This window comes from Megalobrama amblycephala, linkage group LG24 (genome assembly GCF_018812025.1).
Source record: "Megalobrama amblycephala isolate DHTTF-2021 linkage group LG24, ASM1881202v1, whole genome shotgun sequence".
Lineage (NCBI taxonomy): Eukaryota > Metazoa > Chordata > Actinopteri > Cypriniformes > Xenocyprididae > Megalobrama > Megalobrama amblycephala.
Genome location: NC_063067.1, coordinates 5940314 through 5968016, shown reverse-complemented (window position 1 = coordinate 5968016; position 27703 = coordinate 5940314). Strand labels below are relative to the sequence as shown.

The following is a 27703-nucleotide window of genomic DNA, read 5'->3' as shown; positions in this document are numbered from 1 at the left end:
CTTATACATTTTGTATGATAATAATTCATTGTCTTTTTTTTTTTTTACTATGGGCAGAAACAAGCTTCCATAAAATTCATTCACATGAACAGAAAAGAATCAGAAACAAAGTTTTTCCCCACATATTGCCACTAGCTCAACATATGGAAGTCAAAAGTATGTTTTAAGAATAGTTTTCTTTAATTCCATGGTATGATTTGCATATAAAGTTCATTGTGAATGCAAAGTATTTCATATTCACTTCGTTTTCATTGCTTAATTTTTAAAAAACAGTATGAACTAAATGCCTAATGAGTCCCCAATCGAAACTAAAGTGGAGCAATAACAGATATGAATCCAACTTTTTGGTCCACTTAAAAAGTTCTGAGGTTATTTTGTAGAGGACTCAAGTGTGAAAACACTTATTTTCCAATTTATTTCTCCTTACAAACCATATATGCATCTGAGAATGTGTCCTTCTGAAAGTAACAAAACTATAGAAATCTGTTGCCTCCTCAGAGTTAAAATAACATCACAATGTGAAAAAAAAAAAAAAGTTGCAATTAGAAGAATTACATTTTGAGGTAAAACTTCACATTGTGATATACTAAAGTGGCATAAGACAAAGTTATCTTTCAAACAAAACAATGCATTCACTAGAAGAAAAGACTATTTTTCCCACATTGCCACTACATCCCAGAAGGCAACATATGGAAGTCAATCTGTGGAATCATTCAGCTCCAAAAACACTGAAGAATGTTCAATAAAAGCACTAAACGCACACCTGCCTGTCTTTAGATCCTCTAAAGGTCTTTCTGTGCAGCCCTGCAGCTTAGACAAGAGCCGAGCTTGAGGAATTATCATGGAAAATATGTGGCAGTGAAAAAAGGATTTACATACCAAGAACTCGACAGAAAGACTAGCAATACTGCAATGTGCACACCTATGGGTGAGAGAAACCAGAAACGGTGCAACATTACAGTAAATATGCTGAAACGCCCTTATTTCTCAGTGATATCAGTTGATCTACAGTAAGTCGGTTAAAGAGCTGTATGTGATATCGGTATGGACAGAAGAAAGAAGGAAAACACAATATAGAGTTACACAAGCTTTGACATGCAAAATATGAATGTCTCACATTCATAACTCATATCTGGATTACACATTAACAGCCAAATGATGTAAAGCTGCAGAGAGAGTATAAAAAACACATTATTTTTCACATATTCTCCATTGTTGCAGCTCCTCTCTTCCCAGTCTGTCAGTAACGCTCTGTTTAGTTCCTGTCTCTATGAAGCCCCGCCTTCTGAAAGCACCATGTGCTCTGATTGGTCAGCTGGACTAGTGTGTTGTGATTGGTCAAGCACTTCAAGCATGTTTGGGAAATGTCCCACCTCTTACCGTAACTGCAAGTTTCAACACACTACTAACCAACTCAACCAAGCCCTGCCCCTTTATTCTGCATATTAATTATTTAAATGAGCAATATTGTGACGTCTTCGTTCCTGGAAGAAACTCAAGACTACAATGAAGTTCAGAAACAGTGACACTGAACTCCCGCTGGAGGGACTTGGCAAAGACAAACATGTTTCCTTTGGAATAACTTCCAAAGAAATGGCATTGATGAATCATTCACATTTAGACTAATCAATTTTGAAAAATTACAAACTCAGACTGAGATTGCATGTGTTTGACACACGTCAATGAAGGTCTGGTTAGGCTAATATGCCTCTAGTAGGAGATGGATGTGCTGAAATTACAGATGCCCTTCGCCCCAATCCATTAAACCAGATTAAAACCAGATGAGCACAAGTGTTGCACGTGTGCTACATGTGTCTGTGTGAGTCTATCTAGACGATTAGATTTGACAACGTGCAATCAAAGTGAGCTTGTAAGTGAGATGACCCCGCAGAGAACTGTTTTACATCTCAATGCAACAGTAAACATTCAAACATGCAATTGTTTTTAGAGGTATAAATTCATCACACTTTACCAAAACTGCTTGGATATGCATCTGATGTCATGAAATTGAGGGGGTTTTGTTTTTGAACGATTCATTACTGCATGTTTGTCCAAACTAGGGCTGGGTATTGACTCAATTTTCACAAATCGATTCGATTTCTATTCACATGGTTGCAATTCGATTTCGTTTACGATTTTATTTTGGATGTAGTATATCAGTTACAGTTCGTGGCAAATTTTCTAGAAGAAAAAAATCTCTCAACTAATGCTGTAAACTACACATGGAGTCAGTTGGTATTACTTTACTATAATATTGAAGGTTAAATGAACTTATTTACATACAAACACAAATTACACTCAATTATGTTTTTTATAATAAAGCTTAAAATGACAATCATATTCTACAATCACATTCTACTCTAATTCGTTTTTTTTTTTTTTTAATAAACATTTAAATCGTGGCTGTCATAACTAATTTATTCAAACATGCATTAAATATTGAAGAACATTATAATGCATAGCGATATTTATCAGAATGCTGCTCTCTAGAGTTCATTTTCTAGCTGATTAATGAGTTTATGGTCACCAAATATGTTTTTCTGAGGTAAATGTGACATTACGTGACATTGTTCATAAGCTGTTTTATTGACGTCTTTCCGAGGTTGAAGCACTGATTGAGCGATTACGGATTTCGGTAAGTTGTACTGTATCTTTTAACATACCTTCAGAATAAATTTTGCGCTGTAACTGGTATTAAAGCGGAGGAGAGGATGTTCACATGCGCTGCCGCTTCTCTTTAACCAAGGCGCTAAAGCGATCTGTCACGTCACATTAAACAGCGCCAAAACAGTATTTATTTTTTGAATCTCATAATAAGATGGACGTCATTTGAAATCTGAGACTTTGCTTCATATCAAAAGTAACAAAGCACAAATATTATTGCGATTTATTGGATGGAAGGCGCGCTACATGTTCTGTTCATTCATCAACTGAAAACAGACTAGACTAATTGATTCTTGGGATTTAAGAATCGATATCGGTTCATAAAAATGAGAATCGATTAAAATCGAGAAATCAAGATTTTTTACCCAGCCCTAGTCTAAACAAAAAGTTAGTCTTCGATCCAAAGTTGTCTGAAACAATGTTCCTTTTAGGCTAACGTTATTTTCTAGGTGATTATAGTCACAGAGCCTTTTTTGTTGTTGTCAGCTCGTTCTTTCAACATCCAATCAATTCTTAACAGACGGTGTTGGGGTAACGCATTACAAGTAACTTGAGTTATGTAATCAGATTACTTTTTCAAGTAACTAGTAAAGTAACGCATTACTTTTTCAATTTACAACAAAATATCTAAGTTACTTTTTCAAATAAGTAACGCAAGTTAGAGTGTTGAACCTCTCCTGTATTCTATTCTTCTTTAATCCAAAATGGCAGCACAGCTGAAAGGTTTGTTTGAGCTGCGCCCTCTACTGTACAGGAGTAAATATGCATTTCCTTCAGCCTGAGGCTTATTTAATTCACGTTTGGTGTGAAAGGGCCTTTACATTTGCCAAAAATATCACTTTTTTTTGTTGTTATTAAAAACCAAGCAAACAAGCCCAGAAGAGAAAAAGTAAGGCAAAAGTAATGTAACGTATTACTTTTCATAAAAAGTAACTGAGTAACGCAATTAGTTACTTTTTTAGGCAGTAACGCAATATTGAAATGCATTACTTTTAAAACTTATTTTCACCAACACTGAAAACAGATATTTTTTTTCTCGCATCTTCTTTAACTCGGAGATCAGAAAGTCAGAAATAATTACAAAAATAAAATCTGTCAAGTCTGTAAACTAAAAAAATGTTTTTAATATTTCCAGCTGTTAATTGATGAAAACCTTCAGCTTTGACAAATGAAGCGTGATTATCACATTTATAAGCTCTCCAAGTCTCCAGGCCTGGATTCTGTTCATTTCACACCGCCATAAAAACTGCAAATGTGATTATTATTACTAGCTCTGAATAAACAGGTTTTACATACTTCAGGGACTCCAGGACCTGCCAAGCATTCAATAAGTTAATAAGAAATTCCTGTGATCTTAAAGGCCTAAAGGGAGAAAAACAGACACAAACATAAAGAAGTTCTGCAAACCCTAGAGAATGAGAGATTGTAAATGTTGTGTAATGACTATAATTATGCTATTCAAAAGTTTGGGTTTTTTGAAAGAAATTAATACTTTTATTCAGCAAGGATGTATTAAATTAATCAAAAGTGACAGGAAAGACATTTATAATGTTACCAAATATTTCTATTTCCAATAAATGCTGTTATTTTGATCTTTCTATTCAACATTGATGATAATTAGAAATGTTTCTTGAGCAGCAAATCTGCATATTAGAATGATTTCTGAAGGATCATGTGACTCTGAAGACTGGAGTAATGATGCTGAAAATTCAGCTTTGATCACAGGATATAAATTACATTTTACAATATATTCACACAGAAAACAGTTATTTTAAATTAAAATAATATTTCACAATTTTACTGTATTTTTAATCAAATAAATGCAGCCTTGGTGAGCATAGTAAGAGACTTCTTTCAAAAGCTTTATAAAATCTTGCCAACCCCAAACATTTGAATGGTATATTGTATATACACAAAGTGTGAGCTCTAATTTGCCATAAACATTTCCCAGAATTCATTTGTGAGTCACACATTGACACTGTGACAGCTTTGCTCATGGGTTGGATTGTACCAATGGACTCATTCAGTTCTGAAAACGGAAAGCGCAGGGAGGGAAAAAAGAGGTAAAGATGACGACCAGAAAAACATCTGTGATTAAAAGAGCACAATCATCTCTTCAAAGTCAACGTGACATCAGAACTGACCGTTTACTTTCTTAAAGGGATAATTCACCCAAAAATGCATTTTACATGTCATCATAATGGTATTAAAATGGATTGTGAAAACCGTTTTTATGATGACTTTAACAAGCATCTAAAAATACAAATTATGTTTTTTAAACAGATGCTCAAACAGACACAACACAACCCAGGCGAGTCAAAACAACAGAGAAAGAGGGAAATTCTTATTGGACAAGGCAGGATTACACAGATGCAGCATGTGTATTGTAATTCAGATCAAAACAGGCTGTGATTGGATGGAGAAGCATGTGTTGGCAGCCAATGGCCTGGTTTTGCATTGTTTGTGTGTGTGCTGTCAGTCTGTCAGAGCTCAGATTATTCCAAACCTTCTGTTAACAGTCACACAAAGTCTGTCAGGGACTCGTCTCTAGTTTTCTCGTCGTCTCTCTCGCTTACAAACAAACTTTCTCTCACAGTATTTCACTGTGTTCCTGTGTCTGTCTCTTTCTCTCTGTTTTAAAGAGGTCTGAATGGACTGGTTCCAGAATATTCCAGTGAAACTATCCAAGCAAAATGATTTCATTGTTTAGTCCCATCCACTCTCCCTGGTGCCCTCATTACGATACAACCCTCACACACACACACACACACACACACACACACACACACACACACACACACACACACACCTTCCTCCACAACACCCTCATCAGCCTAAAAATACACACACACTCTCCAAAAACAACACACCCACCATATATGACAGCTTACAAGCACTTGAACTTATCTGAATGTTGTTTGTATATAGTCCACATTATATTTCAACCCAAAATCAAAAGTAATAAATTAGAAATTATATTTTGCATAAAGAAAACGCTGACTATTTTAGGACCATTACAATTATTTGTTATTTTTAGAACAATTAAGCAATTTTTCCTCAAAATTGTCATTAATGAAATGCGAAAAAATAATAATAATGATGATGATTATAATAATAATAATAATAATCATGGTGGTTTTGTTGTACTGTATATAATTTATGCTGAATTTAAAAAATAAATGTAATCAATTTAATTTACATTAAATATTTTTAATGTGAAAGATTAAAAAAATACTGTTTTACAGTAATGAGAATCTAATCACTGATAATAAAGTGAATTATCATAATATAATAAAATATAATAATTATCATATTGTATTATTGCGCCATTAATAATAATTAAATAATAATATAATATATTTATATATATAAATATATATATATATATAATTATTATAATTATATTATTCTTTATTATTGTCATTAATAAAATTAAATTATAATAAATAAGATAAAAATAATATAATATAATTATATATATATATTATATTTTATTATTATGTCATTAATAATTCAATAAAAATAAATTATATTATATTATATTATATTATATTATATTATATTATAGTTACTATTATATTTTATTATTATTTCATTAATAAAAATTAAATAATAATAAGAAAATATAAATTGTTGAGATCTATCAGATAACACTGCTGAGAATTTGGAATAAAATAATATCAGAATTTAAAACATTGAACAAGCTTCATTTACCAAGGCAATTTGAAAATCAAAAAAAGAAATGTTTTCCAAAAAAGGAAAATGTCCTTGATGCAATGATTAGTTCTGTAAAATGCCGGTCCTTTTTTTCAAATCCTTTTTTCAAAAAGGATATAAAGAGAGGTCATTTTCTTAAAAGGGTAAACAGGTCAAGCAGGAAAGGCATTAAGAGATCAGCTGTCAATATAATCAACAGATATAGATCAACAGGGTTATGCATGTATTTCCTAAAGATGATTAATTTTTACATTAAATATATAATAATGGATTCCAGTGTGTGTTGTAAAAAAAAAAAAAATCTCTCACTCTCTCTCGCCACTCTGAAGCGGCAAAAATGCGACTTGGCAGCTTGGGCGCATCTTGCCTGGCAACACAGAGGGCAGCGAATCCGCTCCGGCGTCCCCGCCAGAGTTTGCGTCCCGCTCCGCTCGTGGCAGCCCAACTGACTCGGCAACAGTGCGAAGCTCCCAGACTAAACTGTGACAGGTTGAGTCAAGGTAGCCGACGGCCGAATCTGGCTGCAATTATGCCTACCACCTTCATCTGAAAATGAGCTGCTTTAACAAGGGCACTTATAATTTGGAAGAGCCTCCTACCTTCAAACGACCGTCGACAAACATCTGCCCAGACCTTTAAAAATAAATTGTGAGGTTTGGTCCAATTACAATCTGATTTCACCTTATTTGCCTGCTCCCTGAGCAGGCGTTTTATGGGTCTGCTTTTCTCCCTCATAACTTTCCGAGCTGATCCTTTTTCTCCCAAACAAAAACTGCTGATTTATCCCATCAAAACAGAGACGTCTGAAGGAACTATGAACATTAATCTGTTTTTAAAGGTACGGTTTTTGTGTAATCTGGCACAAAGGTCTGCAGATGGTCAATTTAGCATGAGGAAACTTGAGGCACAAAGACCTTGGTGAGGAGATCTTTAAACACGGTGGCTGAAGCACAATAGTGTGATTATAACTGATTTGAATGACTTGAAAAGACCAGCTGTGGGGATCTACTGTTTCCTAAGAAGCTATCTGATTAGTTTAGATTAGTTTAAAAGTCTCATGTTCGCTAAATTATCTTTTGGCGCAAGATAATTCAGCAGACTCACTGATTTAGATCCAGATAGAGAAGAGCTGGAAGGCGGTTTTCTGTCCGGGTGGTTTCTACAGTAAAAATGTGTGCGTATTTTCACTACAGGCTAATGGAAGTCAAATCGCTGGTTTCAGTGAGAGATCAGGAGCGTATCTGCCAAAAAAAGAGGATTACAGATGAGACAAAAAGAGCGGGAGAGAAAGAGAGATTGTGTGATGAAAGAAACCTACTGATTATTTTCATACTCCAGCACACTGAATGGTCCAAAATGGTAAAGATGGTTTACCAAGGAAGTCTTGTTAGTAAAGCCAATTAAGAAGCTTCCAGTGTTGAAAAGTCCAGATTATAAACACACATATCCAGGCTAGTTACTTTAGTTGGTGCTGGTCTAGCTGGTAGACTGGCAAAACATTGCGAATCTAGCAAAGGTGTCTGGCTACATGGTTAAAGTGACGCTTTGGTAAGAATCACAAATCATACATGATAGTGAGTAAATGATTCGAGTGCGCTGTTCCTTTAAGAAACCCAAGCATGCACACATCAAACCACCTCTACAGCCACAGCTCCGTTCGAGGAGAATTCTGAGAAAGGTAAATATTTGATGCCTCAACTGCTTGTTACTTCTGCTCCACGGGAACGGACATCTTGTGTGGGCCACCATGAGTTCCCAGCAAAAACGCCACAGCCAGAAACGCAGCTCAACTGTGAGCGATGGGTCTGTGATGTCTCTTCAGTCTCAGAAGAAAGGGTTCTATATAGAACCTTAAAGGGTTCTGTCAGACGCATCATATATAGAACCTTTTAGGGATTCCCATCATGGGATCATTTAATGAATTTAGTTTTAATAAAACTAAATTGAATTCATTTTAATTAAATGTTATGAGTTAAACAGTTTGTAAACATACATTATTAGAAGAAAAAAATTAAATAACACATCAAATATGAAAGTATTATGCAATCATTTAAGACATTTCTCCTTATATAAAACCTTTTTGGCAGAAAGCGTTCTTTAAAGGGTTAGTTCACCCAAAAATGAAAATTCTGTCATTTATTACTCACCCTCATGGCGTTAAGATATTTTAGTTGATATCCGATGGCTCTGTGAGGCCTGCATAGGGAGCAATAACATTTCTTCTCTCAAGATCCATTAATGTACTAAAAACAGATTTAAATCTGTTCGTGTGAGTACAGTGGTTCAATATTAATATTATAAAGCGACGAGATTATTTTTGGTGCGCCAAAAAACAAAATAACGACTTATTTAGTGATGGCTGATTTCAAAACACTGCTTCAGGAAGCTTCGGAGCATAAATGAATCAGCGTATCGAATCATGATTCGGTTTGTGTGTCAAACCGCCAAACGTCTGAAATCACGTGACTTTGGCGCTCCGAACAGCTGATTCGACACACTGATTCATTTATGCTCCGAAGCTTCCTGAAGCAGTGTTTTGAAATCAGCCATCACTATATAAGTCGTTATTTTGTTTTGTTTTTTCTCGTCGCTTTATAATATTAATATTGAACCACTGTACTCACATGAACTGATTTAAATATGTTTTTAGTACCTTAATGGATCTTGAGAGAGGAAATGTCATTGCTCCCTATGAAGGCCTCATGGAGCCATCGGATTTCAACTAAAATATCTTAATTTGTGTTCCGAAGATCAACAAAGGTCTTACGGGTGTGGAACGGCATGAGGGTGAGTAATAAATGAAAGAATTTTCATTTTTGGGTGAACTAACCCTTTAAGAACCCTAGAGTTCTATATAGAACCCAAATTAACCTTTTTTTTTCTCTAAGAGTGTAGAGTGAGTTGGGAAACAAAACACGAACAAGTAACAAAAATGTGCTCTAAGAACGTTATGCAAACATTGCCATTAAGTTACCATCTGAATGTTGTCTGAACGCTCAAAACGTCCACTTTTTAAAAATGTTTTAAAAACATTTAAATGCTGAATTCTCTGAGTTAGTAGTTAGTAACATTTTAGGAAAAAAAACAACAACTCCAAGTCCAGTCGAGAAGACGCTGTTTTCTGGAATTGGTACGGAAAAATTGATTGTTCGTATCACTGTGTATCAAGGAAGGAAGATCCGGAGGCCACTGGGCCATCTGACCAATCAGAGCAGAGAAGACTATCAGAGAGGTGTGGTTTAGAGAGACTGAATCTTCAAACAAACCGTTTTCAGACTCGTTGAGAAATGAGGTGATGTGCAGTGTATATTATGAGAAAATTAAAGTGTTTTTCGACATTGGATGCATGTAAACCTGTTGTAGGAGACTCTAAAACAAAACAAAATTTCATTAACAATAAAATTTCAGTCATTATTTATTCATTTAGATTTTTGGGTGAACCATTCCTTTAACACAAAAACAAAGTGCAATCCTCAGGTAAAGAAAAATCCCCCCATTTCTAGCAAAACAAGCATCATGCCAAGTATCACATAAGGTCTGGCTAGAGAGAGATTTTAGGCCTCAAATGAATGAGAGAGGCTTCGGTCATGCTAAATTAGATTCTGCATACAGCAGAAATGTGGCTTATTTCGTTTTCTTTCGCTGTGGGAACTGAGTTCTGTGGGTAATACGGCTCCACAGGGTATGACATCAGAACAGAGAGATCCAGAGAGTGAGAAAGATAGACAGATAGAGAGAGAGAGAGACAGATTCACTGCAGAAGACTTGAAGTTGCGTGAGCTACATTGAAGAGTGTTAAAAAGAAAAGAAGACGATGCCAAAAATGGAAACTGGAGGAGAGAAAAAAGAGGCACAATCAAAGGAGATATCAGAATTTTTAGTCATTTGTTGTAAAGAAAGAGAAAATAAGAGAGAGATGGAAAGAGAATATCACATATGACAGCACTGAAAGTGTTCTAATCACATTAGCATGTAACGAGGGCGATGACATCACAATGAGCACCTCAATCAATCACATCCCACCGAGATCTAATGGAAATCCTATTGGATTGCATAATTGGCACGAGTCCCCAGAGTCCGATAGGAATCCAACTAGGTAACTGTACAAAAACATTGAAATAACAAATAACGAACAAATAGTATTTTTTATAAGAAAATGCATTGCATTGTGACTTTTTAAAAGGGCACCTATAATGCAAAATCCACTTTTACATGGTGTTTGGACATAAATGTGTTTGCAGTGTGTGAACACAACCACTCCTCACAATCCCCATTAAACCAAAACAAGCCTTTTTGATTCTCTGAGCAGTGTGACGTCAGACTACTCAGGCCCCGCCCACGACCGTTGACTGACAGTTCTGCGTTACCACAGTTTCCGCCCTCGGTGTTTATGTGAACTGTGTTTTTGACAGTTTAAACAACAAAAAATGTGAAAGAGAAGTTACTGACGAGACTTGAAGTCTGATATCCAGCTGTCTGTGTGAGTGCGCTCAGAAAACGATCCATTAGAAGTTTAAACTGACATAGCTTTAAAACGAAATAATAAAGTTTAATTAATGATGAAAGGCTATGCTATCCGTGAGAGTGATCGCGATATAGATGATAATCAAAACCAAGCAGATGTCTTGTTAGTATTTGGCAGAGAATCTGACTGAGGCAGGAACTGTGATCGTAGAGGGGGCGGGGCACAGCAGCTCATTTGCATTTAAAGGCACATGCACGAAAACAGCCTGTTCTTGAGTGTAATTAGAAATGGGTATTTACAACATGGATTTATAAATGATCTGTGGGGTATTTTGAGCTGAAACTGCACAGACACATTCTGGAGACTTAAATTACGTCTTGTAAAATGGATATTATAGGTGCCCTTTAAAAAATCCTGTAATATTTTTTAAATAAAATACAAAAAAAGAAAGAAAAATAAAATATAAAAAAGTCATTTTTATAGAAAAAAACACTGTAAAAATACTACAGTAAAAACATACTTTATTTATAAATAATTTAGTATTTTCTTATTCTTACATTTTGTTATTTAGTTATTTATGCCACTTATGATGATTCATCATCTTGTTTTTGTATTGTGCTTCCTGTGTTATTCTGGTGGTTATCATATGGTTATTATGGTGCATTTTAAGGTAAAAAGGCAGATTTTGCTAGTTAAAGTAGGTATATTAATATTATATTACTTAATGAAATATTTGTCCATAAGTTGTAAAATATACAGGCATTCTGTAAAACTGAAAACACTGTCAGTATTTTTTACAGTGTAAACCACAGCTGCCAGTTTTTTACTGTAATTTTAAGAGGTTATTTTTACAGTAATTTTTGTGCTTGTTTTGCATTACAAAAATGACAGTTCAATTTTAATGCATTATGATACTCAGAATGTTGGGTGAAGTAATGCATTTTAATGAAAATAATGTCGCAATGCAAAAACTGTACTTAAAAAAAAAAGGAACCTTTAAGCAAAATATATTTTCTTTTTTTAGTTTTGTAAGATTCACTGCTCATGGCCATGGCCCAAATTGTGTCATCAGGCCTGAAATACACCGAGAGTCTTTTCTGAGAGGATTTTCTGATACATCTCAAGAAGTTCGAGTGTGTTAAATGAGAGTATTATGTTCAGCTCCACAAAAAAAGCACAAGGACTGACCTCATCTAAGAAGTTTTGCTGAAGAGCATAAGTTATGATGGGATTGATCTATAAAAGTTTCATTCTCATTCTTTTCACTCTGTCTTTTACTTTTTCAAACTCTTAAGAGGCTTATGAAATGATAATGAAAGTTCACTGAGCGTGAATGTATAACACAGTGACTCACTGATTTTGACGTAATGTTCTCGGAGAAGATCTGCAAGACATTTCAGCCAAATAGGATGAAGCGTACACGCATCTGACAGCCCCTGATGTCATATATGATTAAATTAACTTCACATTTCAGGGATGGGCTAAAAATTACTCTGCAATACAAAACAGGGGCAGGATTTTCATGTCAAATTTAATCCAACTCGTTCTGCGGATTTGAGATCTAAAAAAAAAAACAAAGCATGACTGATTATTAAAGCTCCTTGGAAGCAAACCATACAAATGAGTTATGCTGATTATATTACAAACTGTGTCACAAGAAAGGCAGCAGGTCCTTCTGAAATGCAATTTCTGTTCTTTCACTAAAACTGGCCTTGCTCTGCGGGGTCATATGATGGAGCAGTGGAAGATTACATGAAAACATTTAGGGGGAATCTCATGAAAATTGTAAATTTGGGAGGGGAAATGTTTTTCTCACAATGCAAAGAAAAAATATATACATTTTAATAAAATATAATCATTTTCTAATTTTCTTTAATAAGTATTTCCTAACCAAATTCACATTCTTGTAATATCTTTAAAAATAAAAATAAAATAATGAAATAAAATAAAATATAACTTTGGGTGAAGAAATGAATGAAAACAATGTTGTAATGCAATGCAATGCAATGCAATGCAAAAAAAAAAAAAACATAAAAAGGAAAAACTTTACTCCGAAAATGTTTTCCTCACAATGCAAAAAAAAAAAAATTTAAATTTTGTAAAATGTAAAATGTTTAATTTTCCAATAAGTATTTCCTACCCAAATTCTCATTCTTGCAATATATATATATATATATATATATATATATATATATATTTTTTTTAAATAAATTAAATAAAATAATGAAATGAAAAAAATATAAATATATAAATATAAATATAACTTTGGGTGAAGAAATTAATGAAAACAATGTTGCAATGAAAAAAAAAAAGAAAAAGGAAAGATTTTACTCCAAAAATGTTTTTCTCACATTGCAAATGCAATTAAATAAAATAATGATTTTGTGGTGAATTATGACCAGGATGTTGGGGTCATAGGGCTGGTTTCGCTCAATCGAAAACTTAAAGTCAGGAATCGGATATTTGTTATAAAATTAAAATTTAGATTCCTCTTATCGATTCCTGTGTGTGCATTTTAATGTGATTTTCAAGCTCAAGAAGACTCAAGAAGGCTCTCGTATAGTGCACGAATACTGATTTGAGTTCTCTTTCATGTCTTCTTGCATTTGAATGGACAAGTACACACAAAACTATGTCAAAATATCCTTGTAAACACAGTCGGTTTTGTCTTAAGTGAACAAACAGTTGAGAAAGAAAATACATGTGTAACAGTATATTGGATCAGTGCATTCGCTCTTAAAGTGACAGCAGCCTAATAAACCTGCTGCCGTCTGTGTAATTAATGTTAATCAAACAACAAAAGACAAGAAAAAATTAATTCGCTGATTTGACTGAATAAATTTTGTAACTATTTGCAATGTATATTTTATTTATAAAATGCATTGTTATTTTACATCTGATTACAGTTTCTGTACCTGAAAATCTTAAATCACTGTTTATTTCATTTGTATCTTTGTTCAGTTGTATTTATTTGTGCTATTGCCAATTTGTTTATTTGATCTTATTTAATTACTGAATGTTTACTTATCTTTAATAATGCTATCTTTAATAAAACTGTATATTAGATTTTGTTGTGGTATTTTTGTTAAAACCGTAAGCAAAAGTTTTCTAAGTGATCTTTAGCCTGTTGATTTTTGTTCATGGTGTTCAGCTGCAACGAAATGTTTTGCAAAAAGACTTAGAATACAAGTGAATAATATATTTTTATATAAAACTTTTTTTTTTTTTTTTTTTTTTTACCATATTGGAATTGGAATTGCAAATGAAATTGCTCAAATTTAAACGATACCCAACCCTAACGCTCAGTCACAAGTTCTGCCCCAAAATAGAACAGAAGCCATTGTGTGTGTGTGTGTGTGTGTGTGTGTGTGTGTGTGTGTGTGTGTGTGTGTGTGTGTGTGTGTGTCTTGCTAATGTTAATGAGACCAGTCTGTCTGGGTCTGGACGAGAACAGAAAACCAGAGCAGATTACAAGGATGTAACACAAAGAGACTGTGACCCCCAAAAAGAGATTACAGAGAGAATGAGGTGACGGAGAAAAACACAAACAACACAATGTTCACAAAGTGTGTTGCTCAATATCAAGTTCCTCATAAACAAACTGATTGGTAACACTTTACAACAAGGCACTATTTTGTTAACATTAGTTAACATGAACTAGCAATGAAAAACTATTCTAAAGCATTATTAATTTTATTTAATGTTATTTCCAATATTTACTAACACATTATTAAAATCAAAAGATGTATCTGTTAATATTTTAATAGACCGAGCTAACATGAACTAACAACAGTTGTATTTTATATTAAGAAAGATTAATAATTACTGTAAAAAATGTATTGCTCATTGTTATAGTTCATGCATTAACTCACATTAATAAATTGTACCTTATTGTGTTAACAAAATATTCATTCACTGAATTGTTTATTATTTATATCAATGTACATTTACTTAATATTTGAAAAAATGTATAGATTAATCGTGATCTAACAGAAAAGTTTGTAAATATATGTGTGTGTATATTGTAGATACTCCCTTTACAATAAAATAAAATAAAATAAAATAAAATAAATAAAAATAAATAAAATAAAATAAAATAAAATAAAATAAAATAAAATAAAATAAAATAAAATAAAATAATGATTTTGTGGTGAATTATGACCTGGACATATTCATGAGATTAAAGATGTTCAGTAGGGTTGGTAATCAAAAATCGTAAAATTTCAGTTCTTCTTATTGATTCCTTTGTGTGCATTTTAATGTGATTTTAAACCAAGAAAACTAAAAAGCCGCCTCTCATATAGCGCATGAATACTGAATTTAGTTCTCTTTTGCGTCTTCTTGCACCTGAACGGACAAACACACACAAAACTATGTCAAAATATCCTTGTTAACACAGTCGGTTTTGTCTTAAGTGAACATAAACAGTTGAGAAAGAAAACGCACGTGCAACAGTATATTGGATCAGTGCATTCGGTCTTAAAGTGACAGCAGCCTAATAAACCTGCTGCCGTCTGTGAATAAAACTTTGGGTGAGGAAATTAATTGTCATGAAAATAATGTAAAAAAAAAACGGAAAAGGAACATTTTTACTCAGAAAAGGTTTTTCTCACAATGCAAAAAAAAAAAAAAAAAAAAGTGCATGAATACTGAATTGAGTTCTCTTTTGCATCTTCTTGTGCCTGAACAGACACAAAAAAACCTGTCAAAATATCCTCGTAAACACAGTCGGTTTTGTCTCAAATGAATGTCAAGAGCTGAGAAAGAAAACGCATGTGTAACAGTATCCGTGCGTTCTGTATTCTTACTGTATCTTTCTACTGAAAGGAGTTTTTAGAAAAACAAACAACAACTGAGACAAAGTTAATAAAACAACCGAGAACATCTATAACAGAGAAACTTCTCAACAATGAAATGTTCCCTCTGGGTGGTTGTGGAGTTACAGAAAGAATGGAAATTTTCCACAAACTGTAAACTCATCCTCCCGGCTCACTCCCCGAGTGTGTGGTGTAAAATCATCCGTCTGCTTGTTGTCGAGCTCAAAGCGTCTCATTCAGAGATGCTCCCGGCGGGAGGCAGAGATTACAGAGGAGAGCCACGCGCGCACATGCCGCGAGACGAGGGGAGTAGTCGTTTGTTCCCATGGAGACAGTGCAGGGAAAGTCGGGACCTCCAATAGGGGCACATGCTGGGTGGGAACGTGCGGAAAGGGAGGGGAGAGTCTCTTCCAAAATCTGCCATCAGCAATATTACACGTGGTGTAGCGTCTCAATTTCCCCTCTAAGCATCCGTGATTATGTTAAGCCACTCCAACACATGAGAGAAAGACAAAGGCAGTGTTTTGGCTGTCAACGTCTGAGCACTGAACATGTGACTCACTGTCAACTCCATAGAAATATCAAATCCAGGTACACACATGAACACATTCTGGGTGTAACAATAACAAAATTGAACTCTATCCATACCCCAACTCAGAGTCTTGCAAACAAACACATAAGTAACTTTCCCAATTTCATTTGTAATTGTTTCTGAAATGTACTAATTTGCAATTTCAGAGTATCCAAGAAATGAAAATAGTATCCAAGAAATGTTTTTTTCCAGTGTGGATGGATATTAAATGATGTACTGGCAGAAACCTGCCAAAAATTAAGCATTTAACAATGGTATAAATTAAGTAAAATTAAACTAAAATAATTTTAAAATATAAAATTGTTCAAATTAAAATTATTTAAAAAAGAAATAAATAAAACAGAAATCTGTTAAATTACAAAACTTATTAAATTATTATAATTATTAAAATAAAATTAATTAAAATTAAAGTAAAAAATAAATTAAATAATAAAAGAAAACATTTAAATGAAAGATAAAAGTAAAATTAATAAATATAAAATTATTACAATTATTTGATTTATAAAATGATTCAAATAAAAATGATTAAAATTAAAGTTAAAATTTAATTATTATACTTAAAAGTAAAATTATTAAATTAAAAAAAATAAAATTAAGAACAATTAGAAAAAAAGGAAAGTAAAAATTAAAATTAAATTAAAGTTAAAAAATAAAAAGTTTAAATTTAAATGATTAACATTTAATTTTGAAATGATTAAAATGAATAAATTATTACAATTAATAAAATAAATATTATTAAAATTAAAGAGAAATTAAGAAAATAATACAATTTAATTAAAACAAAATAAATTAAAATTAAATTAAATGAAAGTTAAAAATTTACTTATTAAAATTAAAAAAACATCTATAAAATATTTAAAATTATTAAATTGATCAATTATTAAAAAAATATATTAAAATTAAAGTAAAAAATAAAATTATAAAATAAAATTAGTTAAAAATGAAAGAAATTAAAATTTAAATCTACAAATTTTTAAAATAATTAAATTATTACATTTATTAAGTAAAATTAATTAAATGCAAAGACACAGAACATGAAACCTTACCATACACCAGCACAAATATTCTGCAAGCACAGGCAGTTTTTTTTATTATAAAATAAACATATGAATGTCAAAAAAAGCATCCCTGATTGATTTAGCATGAAGTTTGTACATTAGAGTTCATCCGTGTCTCTCCCTCTCCAGCAGACACTAAGTAAACATCCATCAGTGCGGTGAAGATCAGCAACACAGTCATTAGGCCGGTTAGTTGACAAGAAGCCTCCTGCAGGACGGTTATAAACACACCTCGCTAATGCTAATCTAATCAACAGACATAAACACAATCAATGAAGTCTAGAGGAAACACAGGGCTCTGACTGAGCCGTAAACTGCGTCTAAAGCTCTTTAACTGGTTTAGGGCCTCTGTAAATGACGGGTCAGGGAGTGAGAGGCGTCCGCAGGCGTGGACGAGGAATGTGAGTGGACATGGAGAGTCGGGAAGTGTGGGACTCTCAGGTGCTCACATTAGTCATTTACTCACGCAGAAAGTAAAGACACCAGTCTTCTAGATCACAGATTTCATATTCTTATCTGACAATATAGATATGCAACTTGATTAAAAAAAAGATAAAATGATAGAAAATGTCACAGAAAAGGAAGAGAGTTTGTACTTGATGAGACAAACTTCTGTTGTTAGTTGTGCTGTAACTTGTTAATGCTCTACTTAGCATGTGTTGCCATATGGATAATTAATTAGCGCTTCATTTGAAGTCCATAGAGAAGCTCTCTCAGCTTGCTGAAGACCAAAAGATGTACACAATTATTAATTTATGAGTATAAACCACATTCTATTTGCATACACAGTTTGCAGCGCTGCACTTTTCAACCCCACGGCTATATTTAACATTCTGGAAATGTGCATTACTTCCAAACGCTCACACTAACATAAAAGTGCCATTGTATCGCTATGATTTTGTTAACGTGGTGTCATGCAAACGTAAAAAGTCCCATCTGATACGATCACTGACCACTGCATTGTGTGAGAGCCTTCACATTTCTGATTATGATTCAGTACTTTTCATTCTTTTCAGTCAGTTTCTCAGTTATATTTTTGATGCAAAAACGTTGTACAGAAACCTGCCAAAATCAAGCATTCAACAACAGTATATATAAATTAAGTTAAATTAAAATAAAATTAATTTTAAAATGTAAAATTGTTAAAATTAAAATTATTAAAATAAAAAAATAATAAAAACAAAATTATATAAAATTACTAAAATTATTACAATTATTAAAATAAAATTACTTAAAATTAACGTAAAAATTTAAAGAAATTTAAAAAAAGAAATGAAAATTAAAGTTGAAAGTAAATAAAAATAAAAATAATAAAAATTAGAATCTATAGAAGTTTTAAAATTCTTAAATTATTAATTATTAAAGTAAAAATTAAAATTAAATTATTAAATAATAAAATAATAATAATTAGAATCTATAAAATTATTAAAATTGTTTAAATAAAATTAATTAAAATTAAAGTAAAAAATAAAATAAAATGAAATTGAATTTAAAAAGAAATTAAATTTTAAAATAAATTAAATATTAGATTTTATAAAATTATTACAAGTATTAAATTATTAAATTACTAAAATAAAAATGATTAAAAATAAAAGTAAAAAATTAAATTAAATTAAAGCTAAAAGTAAAAATTATTAAATTATTATTAAAATAAAAAATGAGAATCAATAAAATTATTAAAATAGTTCAATTATTAAAATTATTCAAATAAAATTAAAATTAATGTAAAAGTTAAAATAAAATGAAATTAGATAAAAAAATAAAAGAAAACTAAAGTTGAAAGTAAAATTATTAAATTTAAAAAATATATAAATATTAGAATTTTATAAAGTTATTAAAAGTATTCAATTATTAAAATTATTCAAATAAAAATGATTAAAAATTAACGTAAAATTTAAAATTAAATTATTAAAGGTAAAATTAAAAATAATAATACAAATTAGAATCTATAAACTTATTAGAATTATTCAATTATTAAAATGATTAAAATAAAAATAACAAAAAGTTGTCCGTTTTCATAAAGCTAAATAGAAATGTTAAAAAATCTAATAAAAATAACAAAAGAACAATGAAAACATTATGTTAATAAAAATGGACGTAAATACTATAATAGTATATAAATAATACTAAAATAACAGTGATTCCCTAAAAAAAGCTGTAGTTGTACTAAAAAAAAGAACTTGACTTGATGAAATGAGAAGCTCTGAAACATCATGCCTCAACTTCCTGTTTCAATAGGAAATGCTGCTGCTGACACTCTGCTCCTGTCAGGTCACCCAGAGTTTGCTGAGGACATTTTCTAAACGTCTGTTTACAGCACACACACCCAGACTGAAGAGATAAAGTCTGCTAATATCAATAATGAGGCTCAGTCCGCGGACGGGAAAATGAGCCAGTGATGTCGTGTGTCATTAAAGGATCAGGACACAAGCAACACTAACACAATCCAGTGAGAAAACATTGTTTATGGAATTAAAAGGCCTAAATGATTCATCTAAATCAGTTCTATTGCATTTCGAGTTTCCAAAACATTTTGACAAGACATCACATATCAAAATACCCAGTTGGATGCCAAACAATACATAATACACTTGATATTTCCTGGAGTTTTGATTGCAAACCCAGCAGAGATTGCTGATTCTTTCACCTCTCACACACACACACACACACACACACACACACACACACAGAAAGCGTTTGGCCGGGACAGTAAAGTTTTACCACACAGATTGTTCTCTGCCGATCACATGACTCTGTCTGAAGTGAAACCCGAGCCTCCGAGGCCAATGTTCAGAGCCAGTCAGGCGATTCCTTCTGCACTTGTTGAATTGCGACCAAGATGAGGTACACGGGAATGAAGAGATTTCAGGAGAAACGGCATAATCAGGAAGAGATCTCTTACAGTTTGTCACGCCCCGCCACAGATACCTTGAAATCCATTTTCCCTGGACAGACAGGTTGACGGCAGGGATCCTCGCACGGTGCCAACCTCTGTCTAAACATCTCATAGAGCCAGGAATCATTAACTTACATCCGTAGTTCCCAGAAAGAATTAGTTTATTAAGTAAAGGTCTGGCTAAAATGTCACCTGAGTGCCAATACCAGTGTACTGTAGAGCCCATTAAAGACAGGAACGACTGATCGACTGCTTCCCTCAAGCCTAAACTCAATAGAAGAAGTCAACAAACAGCACAGCAGCTGTTAACCATTGACAATGTGATTCCCCTGCAGGAAATTGCATGGGATCAAGACAAAAAGCTGGACTTGAACCTGCGTCACTTACTGTACATGTGCACCACAGTGTCAGTGTGTCAATAGTACTGCTGCTCTAATAAACTAGTGACCTCTTGTTCAGCTAAGTCAAGTTTCCTGTAATGCAACAACAGCAATTTAATGAATAATCTGGGCAAGTAGATTGTAGAATATAGCCACCAATGGCCTCTATGATCAACTTTGAGAAGGGTTATTTAAGAAACACAGAGTCACATTGAGATGTTGGATCTTTATGACAGGGTTTTCAAACATTTGGATGCCAAGATCCCTCTAAATATGACAATCACGCTAAAATATAAAGCCACATGTTTTCATCTAGATGGACCTATTAGTACTGGGAAAAAGAAAAAAGGAAGGAAAGGCACATATGTGATTACTCATGAATATGCTAATTAGCCCCGCCTCCACTCACTCGCACAAGCTCAGAGATCCACTCGGTCAACTTACTGAGGTAAACGCTGCACGATGGTATCGCTTTTCACAACGTCGGACACATAACAGTAATTAAAGGGTTAGTTCACCCAAAAATTAAAATAATGTCATTTATTACTCACCCTCATGTCGTTCCACACCCATAAGACCTTCGTTCATCTTCAGAACACAAATTAAGATATTTTAGTTGAAATCCGTTGGCTCAGTGAGGCCTGTATTGGGAGCAATGACATTTCCTCTCTCAAGATCCATTAATGTAGTAAATTACATATTTAAATCAGTTCATGTGAGTACAGTGGTTCAATAATTAATATTATAAAGCGACGAGAATATTTTTGGTGCGCCAAAAAAAACAAAATAATGACTTATTTAGTGATGGCCGATTTTTTAAAACACTGCTTCATGAAGAATCGGAGCACAAATGAATCAGTGTATCAAATCATGATTCAGATCGCGTGTCAAACTGCCAACGGCTGAAATCACGTGACTTTGGCGCTCCGAACAGCTGATTCGACACACTGATTCATAACGCTCCGAAGCTTCCTGAAGCAGTGTTTTGAAATCGGCCATCACTCTATAAGTCATTATTTTGTTTTTTTGGCGCACCAAAAATATTCTCATCGCTTTATAATATTAATATTGAACCACTGTACTCACATGAACTGATTTAAATATGTTTTTAGTACATTAATGGATCTTGAGAGAGGAAATGTCATTGCTCCCTATGCAGGCCTCACTGAGTCATCGGATTTCAACAAAAATATCTTAATTTGTGTTCTGAAGACGAACGAAGCTCTTACGGGTGTGGAACAACATGAGGGTGAGTAATAAATGACAGAATTTTCATTTTTGGGTGAACGAACCCTTTAATATGATTAGTCTTTTGCTTGACTGCATTACCAAACAGCTAATAATGTGTTGCAAACTGTCATGAGCACCAGTTGGAGTGCCCTTATTAGCCACTAGAGGGCACTCTAACCCGGACTAGTTCCTCACCACACTTGGACTTAATTTCCCATAACCCACTTCCCGGACTCATTATCCCGCCATTGCACTCAGCTGTTTTGTGTTTGGTCATTAGTGTCTGTCTATTTATACCTGGTTTGTTTCTGCTTTTGTTATCGAGGTTTCGTTTATGGTCACTGGCTTCTGTTTTCTTTGTTTTATGTGGACTGTTCTGTGGATTTTGACCCTTGCCTGGCTGTGACTACTATTATGGATTACCCAATTAAAACTGCATTTGGATCTAACCCTCTTGTCTCTGTGCCATCCGTGACACTAAACCATGTTCCTGTTCGTCATCTCAGAGTCAGACAGCTGCCTTCTAACAATCAGTATCCTTAAAAAACGCTTTGAACAACTCAGAACATCAGTGGAGAAAGGCATATAGCTCATCATAACATCGTAATATACATCACACACCCGCTATATTGCTAAATCAACCTGTTTTTTTTTTTCATATCATCAGAAAAATATACCGGGATATACCTTCTCTTGAGACTCCCTTGCTTCAGAGCAAGTTAATGATATGCTAAAGCCCGCCCCCATGTTGACGTGATTGGTTACAAGGTAGTTTGTGATGTCAAAAACACCAGCGATTTCAAACCGCGTCTTTAGATCACTGCAGTTTTAAAGCTGCAGTCCGCAACTTTTTTTGTGTTAAAAATTTACAAAAATTATATAATGAGAATATACAACATGAATCCAAACCGTGTTTTTGTCTTATCCTGAATCATTATGGTACACTTAAAATAAGTGTTTATATTCGGACTATTTCAGACCGGACTGGTAGGACTCGCCGCAGAGTATCACAGCAACTGCGTGACTCGCCATAGACATACACTGAGAAAAGTAGCTCCGGCTAGAATGTTCCTCCGCAAGACGCGTGCAGTTCTGTTTATTAACCGCTAGAGGGCCAAAAGTCGTGGACAGCAGCTTTAAATAGAAAATACTCAGCAATGGTGGTGACTGATGAATTTGAATATGATTTGTTTTAAAGCCAGGGGCACTGCTATGGGGGGGAGAAAAGACGATTCTAGCGGTTTCAGAGATCGGTTTTATTAGTATTAGTATTTTATTAGTAATAACAGTCAGTGCTCAATTAATTGTATACATTGCACGTTCACAGCTTTTATAAGCTGTACGAACTGAACGGATCAATTGTCTATGCAAAATGACTGTAACTGAAGCCCAATTGTTTAATTTTGCACGAGTGGCATGCGAATCACTGTAAGCGCGTTCACCAGTGCGCTCCAAAAGTGTTATGATTTGCATAAGCCGTTCCTATGCGACGCTGATGATAAAATGTGCAATCCATTTGGATTTTATTGAGGATAGTAAAATGGAGAAAGTAGAACATGATCTAAAACAGCCACTAAAATGACTGATGAAAAGAGGGGAAAACATCATCCTGCAAGCTTTTTAAACTTCTCACGATGACCACATTTACTAGCAGGGACGTGCACAGGAATTTTGAGGGGCAGTTGCTCTGACCTAAAAAAAAGGGCACTCCCCTACCAAATCCCCCCCCCCAAATGCATCCATTGTACGATTTTTTTATTTATTTTTTTCCACCTCGGAAGGGCAACGTGAGTCGAGAAGGGCATATGGGCAGTTGCCCGGGCAACCTGAGCAACCCCCCTGTGCACGTCCCTGTTTACTAGAGTTTATTTTATTGTATTTATTGTGACAAATTTTGACTAGTTGTAGAATTTATAATAGATATTAAGGGAATAGATTTTTCACTAAAGATTTAGATTACAACTCTGGCATGTTGTAGCTATAGTTTCTAACGGTGTTGCTATTTTTCATAACAAATGCTATAAAAAAAAAGAAAATTTGTAATTATATCTTTATTGTAACCAATGCTATAGTTAACAATTACAAGAACTATGTTACTTTTAAGGCCGAGTACAAGTTAGAAAGAGCTTTAAAATATGGACCTTCTTGAATTTTTGACTAAACAATTGGTTTTAAGAATGTATGAATATGAATATTTGATTACTGTACTGTATTTTCTATTACATTTGCATAATAAATCACCTGCTAGTGCTATAGCCATGGGAGGTCTCTGACTAAATACTGATACCTAGTGGTCAAAAGCAATAGCAAACGTAATAGGTCATTATTATCATATTGCAGACAAAGATTTTGGATAGCTAGGTTGACTTGGTGCAGAATGGGTGCGGTAGGGGCCCCAACCTCATATTCCTTCATAGGGCCCAAAATTGCTAGCGGCGCCCCTGCTTAAAGCACATTAAAAACAACACATAGACATATAAACAACATCAAAAACTTGATTTCCACAACAGGGGGACTTTCAGTTAACTTAAAATGTTACATCAATTTTAGATATAAAAATATCGAAAATCATATATAAAATCTACATATAAAATTTTACAGTATCTTCAGAGCCCCTAGTTTAAAACCCACTGCTCTATGATAATAGAGTCTATTGTGATTGAACTAGGTCATATGTTCAGTGTAGAAGTGAATGGTGACCACAGGAGCCCTCCTCAACCCCTCATCAAACTGTAAGGTGCTTATTACTGTAATCCGCCTGCTGAGGAAAAATAGAGCAACGGGCTGAGGTAGATCATTGTTTTGGGGGGCAAGAGATGCCCTTATATCCCCCACCCCATATCTGTTTATCAGTTTCGCTTTTCTCAGTCTTTCTCTGTGTTTTTTGTGCCAAGGATCGTGCCGTTTCAGTCGTTGTTCTGGCCGGGACACAATGTCAACAGCAATACACACAAATCACGTATCGAGGAACCTCCTGACAGACAGTGTTTTAAGTTATCGACTTGATGTGACTTGTTCACTCACTCAATGGAAACATGCAAACAAGTCAATGAGCGAACAAATAAACAGGTGGTGAGGTAATGGGATTATGTAAAACCTGTACTACACCTTATAAGACTTTAAAATAACTGTTTTCCATGTGAATATATTGTAAAATGTAATTTATTCCTGTGATGCAAAGTTGAATTTTCAGCATCATTACTCCAGTCTTCAGAGTCACATGATCCTTCAGAAAACACATTCATAAGGGTAAATATACACAGACCTCTGGCACTGATCAGGCCTTCATAGATCAGATTAGACCCTCCGATTCCAGACCAGACCCAGTTCAGATCAGACATGACAGACGACCCAGAGACAGGCAGGTTGAACTGCTCTGTTAACCCAACACATCAGCCATCTGTGCGGGACAGATGGGACCCCACGCCCCCCTTTAGCCCGAGGGCACTTTCTGTTGCATTCTCCCACACTTACACTCACACACTCTCAGTCATGAAAGGACGGGAGGACCGGGTAGACAGAAACATGAGAGGAGATGAAACAGGAGATTTATTGGAAGAGGAGGGAAAATCGGTAGATTCAAACAAAAATGAGTTGTTTTGTAATGTACTTATCAAGTTGCAAGCTAACTGTTTACACCTGGTATTAAAGGGGTGGTTGATTATGATTTCACTTTTTTAACTTTAGTTAGTGTGTAATGTTGCTGTTTGAGCATAAACAACATCTGCAAAGTTACGACTCTCAAAGTTCAATCCAAAGAGAGATATTTTCTTTATCAGAAATCACTTTTTAAGGACTACAACAAACAGCTGAGCTTCACCAACCCGAGCTTGTTCTAGGGCCGGGAGCAGCAGCTCATTTGCATTTAAAGGGACACACAAAAACTGTATGTTTTTGCTTAAAGGGTTAGTTCACCCAAAAATTAAAATAATGTCAATAATTACTCACCCTCTGAGGTGGGTAGAGTATCCAAAAACTGTACTCAAGTAAAAGTACAAGTACTTATAAAAATATTTACTCAAAGTAAAAGTGAAAGTAATAATCCTAATAGTTACTTGAGTAAGAGTAAAAAAGTATCCAATAAAAATCTACTCAAGTAGCTCGTTACTAGTTACTTTTATTATATATATATATACACACACACACACACACACACACACAATAGCACGTTATTATTTAATGTTTATTATTTAAATAGATATTTAATTTATTATCATAATTAGATATCTTTGCAACAAACAAACATAGAAGAGACAAGCATTATTTCTAGCATCTGTAACCCGAATGTATCGTTACTATATTAATAACGTATACAGCTAACGTTAAATTTTAAAGAAGAGAGAAAACTCTTTACATGTGCTCGCGCTCATATCTGAACTTGACACAAACAATGATCAAATACACATTGACGGATCTTCTTCGGTCTGTTCTCCAAAATGTAATCAAATGTATATTTCAGCAGGCGCGTGTAAACTGCTTAACTGTGTCAACGCAAAGCGTTCATTTTCAAGACGAACAGGTCGCTGGCGCCGCCATTGCGCAATAGTATATGTATAAATTAATGTATAAATTAAGATATATGTCCATAAAAACGGTAAAGAAATACTACATACTTTTGTTATAGTGACGTAATAATCTGGGGTGCGTTTCCCAAAGCGAACTATGGTCGCAAATTCCGTCGTTACCAATAGAGTTCAATGGGACTTACGACCATAGTTGGCTAACGATCCTTTCGGGAAACTCACCCCTGTTTGGTTGTAAAATGTCGGCTATTGGCTGTATCATGAAGTAAAATCAAATGAAATCGATAGGCCTACCTGTGGAATTGTTCACAGACAGCATACGCAGCTCAACTAATAAAGGTCTTCATCGCTGGCAAACAATTGGATGCATTTGCAGATTTGCTTTTAATTGACTGTAGGTCCACTGCCACTTCATCCGCTCCGAGTGAGAAACCGCTTCAAACGATTCAGCGCGTGCAGGAACTGAACAAATCATTCAAACTGATTCGCGAATCAATTTAGACAGCTTTACCAACTTGTTTGATCAAGTCTTTGAACAGAATCGACTCAAAAGAGTGATTCATTTGTCAATGGGGCATCGTTCATGAAAAAAGAGACAGCGCGCATGGAATAAACTACGCATTTCTTAACATTTACAGTAATGAATTAAAATAAAGTAACGAGAGGAACGTTGCCCATTGTAGCGAAGTAAAAGTACAGATTTTTCATTACAAATGTACTCAAGTTAAAGCAAAAGTACCCTCATTTTAATCTACTCTAAAAAGTACAAATTTTCCAAAAAACTACTCAAGTACATGTAACGAAGTAAATGTACTTCGTTACTACCCACCTCTGCTCACCCTCATGTCGTTCCACACCCGTAAGACCTTCGTTCATCTTCAGTACACAAATTAAGATATTTTTGTTGAAATCCAATGGCTGCATAGGGAGCAATGACATTTCCTCTCTCAAGATCCATTAATGTACTAAAAACATATTTAAATCAGTTCATGTGAATACAGTGGTTCAATATTAATATTATAAAGCGACGAGAATATTTTTGGTGCACCAAAAAAACAAAATAATAACTTAGTTAGTGATGGCCGATTTCAAAACATGATTCGGATCGTGTGTCAAACTGCCAGTGGCTGAAATCACGTGACTTTGGCGCTCCGAACAGCTGATTCGACATGCTGATTCATAACGCTCTGAAGCTTCCTGAAGCAGTGTTTTGAAAGCGGCCATCACTAAATAAGTCGTTATTAAGTTTTTTTGGTGCACCAAAAATATTCTCGTCGCTTTATAATATTAATATTGAACCACTGTACTCACATTAACAGATTTAAATCTGTTTTTAGTACATTAATGGATCTTGAGAGAGG

At 34.1% G+C, this 27703-nt stretch overlaps 1 protein-coding gene across 5 annotated transcripts in view; it reads right to left on the bottom strand.

Annotated features, from left to right (window-relative positions):
• Positions 1 to 27703, bottom strand: part of nhsa (Nance-Horan syndrome a (congenital cataracts and dental anomalies)) — a 135182-nt gene that overhangs the window by 70366 nt on the left and 37113 nt on the right. The window lies entirely within an intron of this gene.